The sequence below is a fragment of the Maylandia zebra genome, linkage group LG17, assembly GCF_041146795.1.
Source record: "Maylandia zebra isolate NMK-2024a linkage group LG17, Mzebra_GT3a, whole genome shotgun sequence".
NCBI lineage: Eukaryota > Metazoa > Chordata > Actinopteri > Cichliformes > Cichlidae > Maylandia > Maylandia zebra.
The window spans coordinates 3,744,580-3,756,723 of record NC_135183.1 but is presented as its reverse complement, the minus strand read 5'-3'; the positions used below and the strand labels follow the sequence as shown (position 1 = coordinate 3,756,723).

The 12,144-nt window shown below is 39.1% G+C and overlaps 1 long non-coding RNA gene across 7 annotated transcripts; it reads right to left on the bottom strand.

The window, feature by feature from the left end:
• Positions 1–267: 267 nt before the first annotated feature.
• LOC143413259 (uncharacterized) lies at positions 268–10,411 on the bottom strand. Of its 7 annotated transcripts, none has more exons than XR_013093894.1 (9): positions 10,311–10,411; positions 7,948–10,105; positions 7,657–7,695; positions 7,362–7,481; positions 7,058–7,219; positions 3,085–3,198; positions 2,201–2,358; positions 1,716–1,773; positions 268–762 (listed from the first exon to the last, which is right to left on the bottom strand). It is a non-coding gene; the product is annotated as an uncharacterized LOC143413259 (long non-coding RNA). The 7 variants fall into 7 exon arrangements; XR_013093897.1 differs by lacking the exon at positions 10,311–10,411 and having other exon boundaries at positions 7,948–8,104; positions 8,647–10,274; XR_013093895.1 differs by lacking the exon at positions 10,311–10,411 and having other exon boundaries at positions 7,948–8,109; positions 8,647–10,271.
• Between the last annotated feature and the right edge of the window lie 1,733 nt (positions 10,412–12,144).

Sequence of the window (12,144 nt, the reverse complement as noted above, 5' to 3'; positions counted from 1 at the left end):
CTATGGAAGCTGTTTACATAGCTAATAATATACGATGTAACCATGGAGACAGTCAGTCACTTGAGCTAGCGGTGCATGTTTACTACAGTGAATAAGGTGATTGAGTGCACAGCGTCCACACTCTGCAGGGGGTAAAGACATTACTTCAATATTGTTTTATATTGATATATATTAGCCTTCTGTTGACCATCACCTCAGGTTCACCATTACAGTTTCAGATTACAGATGCACACTGTCTAAACACATTCAAAAACTCATGTCTCAGAAATAAGCACAGCTGTTCATGTTTGTCATTAGAGTTTTATTTGTAAGAAAATTATGAACTTCATATTGTGCATTAAATAAAAGAACATTTCACAACTCTGAGTCAACAGAAACAGGTAACAGAAATGTCTCTAATGTGTACAGTGTAGTGTAAGCATTAAAAGATCATAAAGGAAAAACTAACATTTATGTGAAACTAATTGTAATAAAAAATGAGCAGGTGCTTTATAGATTTAAAAGAAAGAATCTGAAAACAACACTTTTTTGGTCTAAGTGATCAAAGTAGAAAACAGAACTGATGTTCAAGAACAAACCGTAGCTGCACTAATATTACACATCTCGATCGTTGTACTGAACAGACATGTTGCTTTTAAAACCACATGCAGTGTGTGACCATGACTGTTCACTGAGACCATGAACGCCACTTCGCTGAAGCATTCTTCTTCTTCTTCTTGCCATTAAATTGGAAGCAGAAGCAGCACGAGCTGATTTGATCTACTGAAAGGAAAAAGCAGAACATCTGAGTTGAAACCAGTCAGCTGAAATCATTAAGACAGGAACAAATTCAATGCAGTGTCTCAAGTGGCTTAGCCTGTTACAACTGTTGATACAAGCTAAATACGGTTAACACACAGTGTCAGGGAGCTCCAGTGTGGGAACTAGTGGCTTTAGGTTTGTAGTCATTTAACTTTCATCCATTCATTCGTTTAATTCAGGAGGAAGAAATGCCAGGTTGGTGCAGGCTGGTTACATGCATTTGGTCCCATGCTGTCTTTAATTAAATGACTTGGTTCATTTTATGGCTGGGCTGTATGTGGGGTTATATCATGTTATTTGGGCAGGAGTACCTGTCCCCTGTTAGACTTAGAAAGTTTCTCCATAAGTAGAGTTTCTAACTCTTCTAGCACATCTGTGGCTGACAGCTTTTTGGTGGCTCTTTTTACCCCACACTGGTTGTGAGTGTGTAAATAGCCCCACTAGTTATTTTGGGTTGCAGTTAACTAGGGAGGAAGGGGTGGGTATGCCATGATTAGGTGAATAACAATTATATGTGATACATAAATTTCACAATGCATGCATATATCTCTATCAATTAAACCTGGCCTGAGGGCTGCCATTTTTTACATTCAGTTATTTCTCTTAGAAATGTTGGAACTAAATAATGAATGTGTTACAGTTAAAGTGAAACACTGGTCAGTGTAAATGGCTCATTGGGACACAGAAACCTTTAAATTAAACCTGATATCTAGTGTCAAACAATATCAAAGCTGTAAAAGATGTTTACATTCAGAATTTATAAAACTATTATTGTAAATAAATTCAAACAAGTGAGCTTTTCTCTTTGTGCTGAATATCAACACTGTGGTTTCTTAGACTGTAAGCTGTACTTTAGTGCAACCAGTTGCAGAAGCTGCCACTCCAAATGTCTTTTGATAACAAGAAAAAAATACCTTTTCAGTACACGGCCTGAAGTTCTTCTCCGAAATCTTCTGCAATCGGCTTTGTCTGCTGGTTTGAAGACAATAAACCATAAAAAAGATGATTTAGTCACTTTGTCTGTGTCATGCAGCTCGAATGTGTCGTGTAACGATGTTGAATAGCCGTCGTTATCCCTCTGCTGCGTCAGTAGGATTGTACTGTACAGCATCTCATTGATATGTGAGGAATGCTAATGTAACACGATAACAGACTTACATCATTAAAATATAAAGTGCAGGAGATATTTAGATATTTTTTATATTTATATTACATTTTATAGCTGACGGATATTACTAAATAGATAGAATTTACTAAATAGCTGGATGAACATGAAAAATATGTCTATAATAACAAATGACCATGAGAGCCAGTAGAATTAATTCAGCTGGACACTCAAAAGACGTCCTTAAATGCTCTTTAAGTGGCAGAACAGATGAACAAACAGTTAATCGCTTACTTGAGATGAAATCTGCTCAGCTACTTTGAAAACAGCTTCTAACTGGTTCCTCCTTTAACAGGATGACTGCTCAGGGGTAAGGCCATCATGCAATCCAGCAACCTTTATGGTTCTGCTTTGATTCACCAGGAACTATTAGGGAAACCTTCCAGCGCCTCCTGTGAAAGACACAGGCATAAACACACAAACATTTATTAACATGTTCCACAGTGTTCCAGTTTGATTTTCTTATCCTGTGGACAACAACGTACATGGATGCAGGTTTATTGTTAACTTTTGTAAGGTTTATTTAATGAACATATCCAGCTGCAGCTCCACTGTGATCCTGAACTGGATAAGCACTTAAGAAAATGTGTCAATAAATGGACAAACATCAACTTACTATATTTATCCAAACAGACGGGACCAATAATGCTTCGCTGAGTTAGAGACTTTAACAGACTCTTCTATGTAAGAATGTCTCGTGCTGATATACCTGCAAACTTGACAACAAAGGTTTTTCAGACTACATGTAGCTGTCCTCTATGTCAGCTAACACATTTACATTTATGTCACACTTATTTCTGCTTTCCCATTTTATAATTATTACTTACATTTTGATTAGATACCTTGAGTTTGTAAATGATCAGATTACATAATTGGAATACAATGTATTCAATTCAGGGTTGCGGGAGGATGAAGCCTATCCCAGCTGATACAGGACAAAGACAGGCTGCCAGTTTATTGCAGGGCTAATACAATATGTGTAACAGAAAATCCACTTAAATGTTTGATATTTCTTATAATAATCATAATTATGACTATTATTTAAAGGTTTCTTCATAAATACATTTTGATTTTTTATAACCCCTAAAATATAAACCTGAGCTGTTTCAGATTCTGACCTCTGACCTCAGTGACCTGGCTGTGTCCTCACTGCAGCTCCCTCTTGGAAGTACGTCTGCTTCTTGTCTTCCCCCAGTGTTGACCGCCTGATATCAAGATATCACGTACTGTAACTGAGGAACAAAAAAGGACAAACACTTGCCTTCATTTAAAAGTACATTCATACAGAGATAATCTATGGAAACACACTAGTTCACAGTTTGGGAGGAACCAGTTCCTGTGAAACATTTCTGTATATGAACATCATGTGGAGAATGAATGAAATGAGTTCTTCAGGTGACTCAGCAGTCCCACACTGACAAATGAAATCTAGTTAAACTATTAAGCATATTTGCTCTTCTGAAATCTGTGTTAAACAACAACAAACATAAATTAGTAACAAAAACTACAGCTGAGTATAGGCTTTACAAACCACCAGCAGCCATAATGCTAAATTTTAATCTTCAAATGTTTCTGAGCTGTCTTCAACCTGCTTTTAGCACATTAAAGTCTCAATAAATAAAGTCAATGCAGACTCAATCCTAAATGTTCAGCACACAGAGACACAGAGGTACTGTTTAAAGTTTAGTGTTAACTTGAGTCACTGATCATTCACAGTATTACAGAGTCTGGCAGTCTTTGCATGATGTCCACGTCACTGTAAGTTTCTAGCTGACTCTCAGGTGTGCCAGCAGGAAAGAGTAATAATAACCTGCATCCTGAGGTTTGTCATGCAGGATTAAAGGAGCCAAGCTTTGTTCACACAGCTAGGATTGTATTTTACACTGACCCTGGGTCAGTATCAACTTCAAGAAGACAGCTGTAACTGTTGATAGAAGAATCACACACACATATTTATGGCTTTGCCTTATAGAATTCAGCATCTCAGTGCTCAGGAAATAGGTTTTGCAGCTGTTTGAGCTAAGATTTTCAAGTTATTCACAAATTAAAACCTATACTTTGTGTCGGGCAAGAACTAAATTCAAATGCATGTAACAGTGAGAAACGCGTTTCTCATCAACTTCATAGAGCTTGCTGTAACTTTTGATAGAAGACTCAGACAAACATATTCATGGCTTTATCTTATAGACTTCAATATCCCCCCAATGTGTGTGTGAGTCTTCTCTCAAAATTTACAGCTGTCTTTATGAAGTTTATGGAAAAACACTTTATTTCACCACGTTAGTGCGTTTCTCGCTATTACATGCATTTGAATGGAGTTCTCGCCCGACACAAAGTATAGGTTTTCAATTTGTGAATAACTTGAAAATCTTAGCTCAAACAGCTGCAAAACCTATTTCCTCAGCACGGAGATGCTGAATTCTATAAGGCAAAGCCATAAATATGTGTGTGTGTGAGTCCTCTATCAAAAGTTACAGCTGTCTTCATGAAGTTGATACTGACCCAGGGTCAGTGTAAAATACAAGTTATTCACATAATGAAAACTTATACTTTGTTTCGTGCAAGAACTCCATTCAAATGCATGTAATAGTCAGAAACGCACTGTCTCGGCGAAATGAAGCCTTTTTGTACAACTTCATGAAGTTAGCTGTAACTTTTGATAAAAGGCTCAAAGCAGAGGGATAACGACGGCTATTCAACATCGTTACACGACACATTCGAGCTGCATGACGCAGACAAAGTGACTAAATCATCTTTTTTGTGGTTTATTGTCTTCAAACCAGCAGACAAAGCCGATTGCAGAAGATGTCGGAGAAGAACTTCAGGCCGTGTACTGAAAAGGTATTTTTTTCTTGTTATCAAAAGACATTTGGAGTGGCAGCTTCTGCAACTGGTTGCACTAAAGTACAGCTTACAGTCTAAGAAACCACAGTGTTGATATTCAGCACAAAGAGAAAAGCTCACTTGTTTGAATTTATTTACAATCATAGTTTTATAAATTCTGAATGTAAACATCTTTTACAGCTTTGATATTGTTTGACACTAGATATCAGGTTTAATTTAAAGGTTTCTGTGTCCCAATGAGCCATTTACACTGACCAGTGTTTCACTTTAACTGTAACACATTCATTATTTAGTTCCAACATTTCTAAGAGAAATAACTGAATGTAAAAAATGGCAGCCCTCAGGCCAGGTTTAATTGATAGAGATATATGCATGCATTGTGAAATTTATGTATCACATATAATTGTTATTCACCTAATCATGGCATACCCACCCCTTCCTCCCTAGTTAACTGCAACCCAAAATAACTAGTGGGGCTATTTACACACTCACAACCAGTGTGGGGTAAAAAGAGCCACCAAAAAGCTGTCAGCCACAGATGTGCTAGAAGAGTTAGAAACTCTACTTATGGAGAAACTTTCTAAGTCTAACAGGGGACAGGTACTCCTGCCCAAATAACATGATATAACCCCACATACAGCCCAGCCATAAAATGAACCAAGTCATTTAATTAAAGACAGCATGGGACCAAATGCATGTAACCAGCCTGCACCAACCTGGCATTTCTTCCTCCTGAATTAAACGAATGAATGGATGAAAGTTAAATGACTACAAACCTAAAGCCACTAGTTCCCACACTGGAGCTCCCTGACACTGTGTGTTAACCGTATTTAGCTTGTATCAACAGTTGTAACAGGCTAAGCCACTTGAGACACTGCATTGAATTTGTTCCTGTCTTAATGATTTCAGCTGACTGGTTTCAACTCAGATGTTCTGCTTTTTCCTTTCAGTAGATCAAATCAGCTCGTGCTGCTTCTGCTTCCAATTTAATGGCAAGAAGAAGAAGAAGAATGCTTCAGCGAAGTGGCGTTCATGGTCTCAGTGAACAGTCATGGTCACACACTGCATGTGGTTTTAAAAGCAACATGTCTGTTCAGTACAACGATCGAGATGTGTAATATTAGTGCAGCTACGGTTTGTTCTTGAACATCAGTTCTGTTTTCTACTTTGATCACTTAGACCAAAAAAGTGTTGTTTTCAGATTCTTTCTTTTAAATCTATAAAGCACCTGCTCATTTTTTATTACAATTAGTTTCACATAAATGTTAGTTTTTCCTTTATGATCTTTTAATGCTTACACTACACTGTACACATTAGAGACATTTCTGTTACCTGTTTCTGTTGACTCAGAGTTGTGAAATGTTCTTTTATTTAATGCACAATATGAAGTTCATAATTTTCTTACAAATAAAACTCTAATGACAAACATGAACAGCTGTGCTTATTTCTGAGACATGAGTTTTTGAATGTGTTTAGACAGTGTGCATCTGTAATCTGAAACTGTAATGGTGAACCTGAGGTGATGGTCAACAGAAGGCTAATATATATCAATATAAAACAATATTGAAGTAATGTCTTTACCCCCTGCAGAGTGTGGACGCTGTGCACTCAATCACCTTATTCACTGTAGTAAACATGCACCGCTAGCTCAAGTGACTGACTGTCTTTATGGTTACATCGTATATTATTAGCTATGTAAACAGCTTCCATAGATACCGCCATAGCTCTCTGCAGCTGTAACACTTTCACACTTTGCAAATCATTTCACGATTTTGATAGTTATGAAGACAGAATATGTTTTTAAGGTCATGCTAGGCGGTTGCTATGGTGGTTGCTGTGGACTTGGCTGGACCGCGTCCGATTCCTGTTATTAGCTGTCCGCCGTAGGAAGGCTGCGTTCCATTTACAAGTAGTGACAGTCTGCCGCAACTCGAACTCAAACCCCGCTTTGTTCTTTAATTATAGGCCTTTTATAGCCGTTCATGACACGGGCACACACACACATAAAGCACTTTGCCTCACCATGAGAATGGAACTTTACCTAAGCTAACCTTTAAAATATCTGATATAGGATAGAAAAATTGAAGCAACCAGAGATTTAATGATGAAGACTCTGGGTTCTGTAGTGACCTGAATGACTCTTTGCATACAATTTATTGAAGAGGACTTTAGAATGCACTTTACATTTAGACTGTTGCTGTTTAATTTTTTACATTGTTGCGGTGTTATGTCATGAATAAAGTTCACCTGCTGGGGGTTTGATGGATCAGATCATCATAATCAATGGGTCCTGAGGTTGGCGGGACTGTCTCTGGTGATGTCACCATGAAGGAACAGCATCTGGCACGTGTTGCTGAAACATCCCAGTACACTGGTGTAGTTTCCTCTCCAGCTGTTTGACATTTGACACTTCAACATTAAGGAGAAGAAGAAGAAACAGTGTTAGGTCAGGTGACCACATGGTTTCTAAAGTAACTGACAGGAAGTAACCAGGCCGTTAGAAATGGATGGCATGTGTTTAGAGTTACTGGAGTTGGGTAACTCTACTTACCAAAAGCAGAAGCACACAGATGAAGGATCAGATGCTGAATGTTGCAGGAACATGCTCGTGCGGTGGTCATTCAGTGCTGCTCCAGCAGGTTAGACAGTCCAAGACTGATATACTGCCCATCTGAGAGTTTGAAAACACACATGCAAAGATTTATTTTGTATTACAGTCAAAGTTGGATGTTCATTTTTGTCCTTTAAAAATGTTTGTGTATTTGAAAGCGCTAACATTTAAGGATGACTTGGATCGTCTCCTTTAAAGGGGAGACAAGTGTATCCACTGATCCACGTCACTTTACCTGGATGATGACTCCTCTCCCCCTCACTCAGAAACGCTCCTAATATAACCAAGCAAATAAATAATATTGAAGATTTACTTACATCATTACAAAAACAGGAAAAACATCTCCCTTTGATTCTATTTCTCCATTCCTGCTGAACATCAGGCAACAAATATCTCAATAAATCACAGTAAAATGTAAAGCACATGTTTTCTCTGCTTTGTCTAACCTCTGCAGAGCCTCTGTCAAGAAAAACATATCTGTAAGCATAAAACAAATATACATTTCATAACACGTCACTGGACAAACCTCGGTCAGTTGATTTCCTCTGTGCAGTGTAGACGAACATCAGTCAGCAAGTCAAGGTGGTGAGATGGACTGGTGTCCTTTGTGACTCTGCTGGTTCTTCTGAGGAAATACCACCGTCTCTCCACACCGTCACCATCTGTGAGCACAAACTGCTGCTCTGCTCTGCCAGCATGTAGGAAATCACATATCACACACACAGGGGTGAAGAAACATTAGAACTCAACTTTGGATACTTTAGATCTAAACAGATCAAAGTAGCTCTTAGCTTCAACAATCAGTGAACAGACAAACAATGATACCATACTGATTCTGTATGAATACAATATGGTATTTTCAATACAGGTGTCAAATTAATTTACTAAAACTAATACAGATATATGTATTTTTTTTTTTATAAATTCGTTTGCTAAATTATAAGAATATATATTTTTTCATTTAACAATTGCAACTGAAAGAAATTAAATATTGAACAAAAATATATTGTCACATTCTGAGCATGCTCAGCATGCTGACAGACTTGAAGTTGCTACAGATTTTAAGAAGTGATAATTATAGGGAAAAAACTTCTCTTTTTCATCCGTTTAATCAAACATTTGATGCCTTAGATGTCTCAGTCCTATAGCATTCTGCAACTACAACTAAGCTGAAGCTTGGATTTGGCTGCAGGTGCCCTGTACATCCTTCTCAACATGTGGGTACCATTTAATCACACTTCTTCCTGAGCTTTGCTTCGTCACAAGACCAAAGGTGGCATCCCGTGTCACGGTCATATCATCATCCAGAAGAAACATTTGAAGAAACATCATGGAGAAGAAACATTTACGCGCCTCCCGGTTTTGTTTTCTGATCCTGCAAAAAGACTGAGGACAACAAAGCCCAGAGAACACGAGATACACAACATCCAACATTCAGACTCAACAGCCTCCATAAATGAAGAGCACCAGGTTGGTTCAGTTATAGTAGATGTCATGGAATTTTTTAAATAAAGTCTGCAACACAGAAAGAGCTGTGATCATGCTATTTATTACTGTGCACAGGAGAGCAAACACACATCAAACATCACAGTTCAGTCATGTCAGCTCTGCCACTTCACGTGTCTCGCTATGAAACCTAACGGATCAATGGTTATGCTGTTTTGTGCCCTTGACGTTATCAGCACCTGTAAAGGGAGTTGTTTTCTCAAACTGCTGAAGTAAGTTCATCTAGTTTTAGAAACCTTCATTGAACAGTCTATAACAGTGTCACAACTAAGCATATGCATAAGCACTTAAATGCTTTAAATGAGAATAACATAAAATTTCTATTACAGGAGCTAGAGCCTGTCCCAGTAGTCATAGGTAGAGCACACCTGGACAGGTCACCAGTCTGTCAGAGGACTAACACAGATGCAGCCTGACTCAATCCTAAATGTTCAGCACACAGAGACACAGAGGTACCGTTTAAAGTTCAGTGTTAACTTGAGTCACTGATCATTTGCAGTATTACAGAGTCTGGCAGTCTTTGCATGATGTCCACGTCACTGTAAGTTTCTAGCTGACTCTCAGGTGTGACAGGTGTGCCAGCAGGAAAGAGTAATAATAGCCTGCATCCTGAGGTTTTTCATGCAGGATTAAAGGAGCCAGGCTTTGTTCACACAGCTAGGATTGTATTTTACACTGACCCTGGGTCAGTATAAGTATCATACAGTTTAAACGAAGCACTGAAACTTGCACATATTTATTACAGATGCACTGAAGCTAATCGAGATATTTGCTGTCAGTCTGTGGCTGCGATTAAACACTTTACTGGAAACTTTATTAACTAGTAACTTCGTCAGTCATGACAGAAGCTAATATTTCTGTGCTAACATCGTTTAAACAGTAACAGCTTTACTCCAATATAAGCTAACGTTTACACCGTAACTTTAAGCTAGCACCATAAAGACGGTAAAACACGTAATAACATCTACAAATGCATCTTAAAGCTGTTATATTAGCACTCGGTGTATTACTAACATAACCACATTAACATTATTGACACTCGCTGGTCTGACTTTTAATAGTCATTCTATAAATGCTGTCCGTTTAAACGGTCTTACCTGTACACACTCCTGTATCCACCGGATTGCAGCCAGAGTGGATTCTGGAGTCTTCCCACGCTCCTGTTAGTGATCCTCCATCTGGATGGATGATAACAACCTTCTGAACAATCTAGCAGGAGATGGTCCATATCTAGGGGATATGGACTGACAACAGCCGAAGCGGGTGAATAAAGTCACCCAGTCGCTAGCTGTGCGATTACCCAGCATACACCAGCACAATATTAGGCACAGCACCACCATAGACATTTTCAGTGGTTTTGAATGCAGGACATGGTTATCTTACCTTGTAAAATGCATGACAATAAAACAGCTAACCACCATAAAATGGTATTGTGTATGTATGTATGTGCATGTGTGTGTGTGTGTGTGTGTGAGAGAGAGAGAGAGAGAGAGGGGGGGGGGGGGGGGGGGAGAGATCAAAGGCGTGCGCTTATGTTTTTTCTTGATCAAGAGTGTGCCTCCTCTCTCTTATTGGATGTATGGTATAGCATGTTTATTCAGGTGCACCTTTGAAGTCTATGAGAATACTTTGCAGCCTGGTCTGAGTGGTCATTTCTGCACAGACACAATGAAGCGTGCACTCAGTTTAGAGGAGGCTGTTGCTGCAGTTTTGCACTCTCCACAAGCAGTGGAGATACTTCTGACAGCGAAGAAGAATTTTTGCCAGGCACCGAGGAGCTTTGCAGCTCATGTGCGGAGGAGGAGAAGGAGAAGGAGGAAGAAGAGCAGGAGGAAGAGACAAGACTGGAGGATGGCCAGTGGAGATCTAAAAATGGAGAAATCATGTGGCAACCCACACACGAAGAGGTCCTGCCATTTTTTCCTCCCCCCATTTTAACCCCAGGACCAACCCATTATGCAATTCGTATAGGATCAGCAGCCCTGTGAGCACTTTCCATCTTTTTTTTGCAGAGGACATTATGCAGCTAATCCTGCATTTCACCAACCTGCAGGGGCAACAGGTCAGTAAAAGACTGGAAGATGAGGAGTTGCAGGCTTACATGGGGCTTGTGATGCTGGCTGGCCTGTACAGGTCTCAACATGAAACGACAACAAGCCTGTGAAATGGGGAGACAGGGCTCTTCTGTTTCATGCTACCATGTCAAAAAAAAAATGATTTGAGCAAATTAATCGGGCAGTAAGATTCGATGATCGTCTCTCCCGTCCAGGTCGCTAGGGGGGGGGGCAAGGCTGTGGTTTCCTACATCCCCAAGCAAAGAAAAAAGGTTGTCTTATTGAGCACCAGGCACCGTGAGCTACAAGTCCAGGACTCTGGGAAGAGAAAGCCCCACATCATCCTGGATTATAACAAATGCAAAGGGACTGTGGATCATTTGGACCAGGTAAGCACAATTATAAGTAATTTATTTGCCAAATTGTTTACCGTTTCTCATTGTTATAACTGATAAAGTCAGATAATGTGATCATAATAGTTTTGATATGAGATGATAGTTTTAGACTATGATAGTTTTGATAGTTACAGTAAGGAGGGGGGGGGGGGTCCAGTTTGACGCCCACAGGCAGAAAGAATCTCTTGCTTATGGCTGTATAAATCTGTTCATGTCACCTGATCATTTCTTTTTGTTTTGCAGGTTTGTGGCAACTACTCCTGCCGTAGAAGGACACGTAGGTGGCCCATGTGTCTGTTCTACCACATGATCGAGGTAAGCTGCTATAATGCTTTCATTCAAGACAGCTGTAACTTTTGATAGAAGACGCATATAAACATATTTATGGCTTTATCTTATAAAGTTCGATATCCCCGTGTTGAGCAAACAGGTTTTGCAGCTGTTTGATCTAAGATTTTCAAGTTATTCACAAAATGAATACCTATACTTTGTTTCGTGCGACAACTCCATTCAAATGCATGTAATAGTCAGAAACGCACTGTCTTGGCGAAATAAAGCGTTTACAACTTCATGAAGACAGCTCTAACTTTTGATAGGAGACTCAGATATGCGTATTTATGGCTTTATCTGATCGAATTCAATATCCCCGTGTTGAGCAAACAGTTTTAAAGCTATGTGAGCTAAGATTTTCAAGTTATTCACAAGATGAAAACCTATACTTTGTTTCGTGCGAGAACTCCATTCAAATGCATGTAATAGTCAGAAACG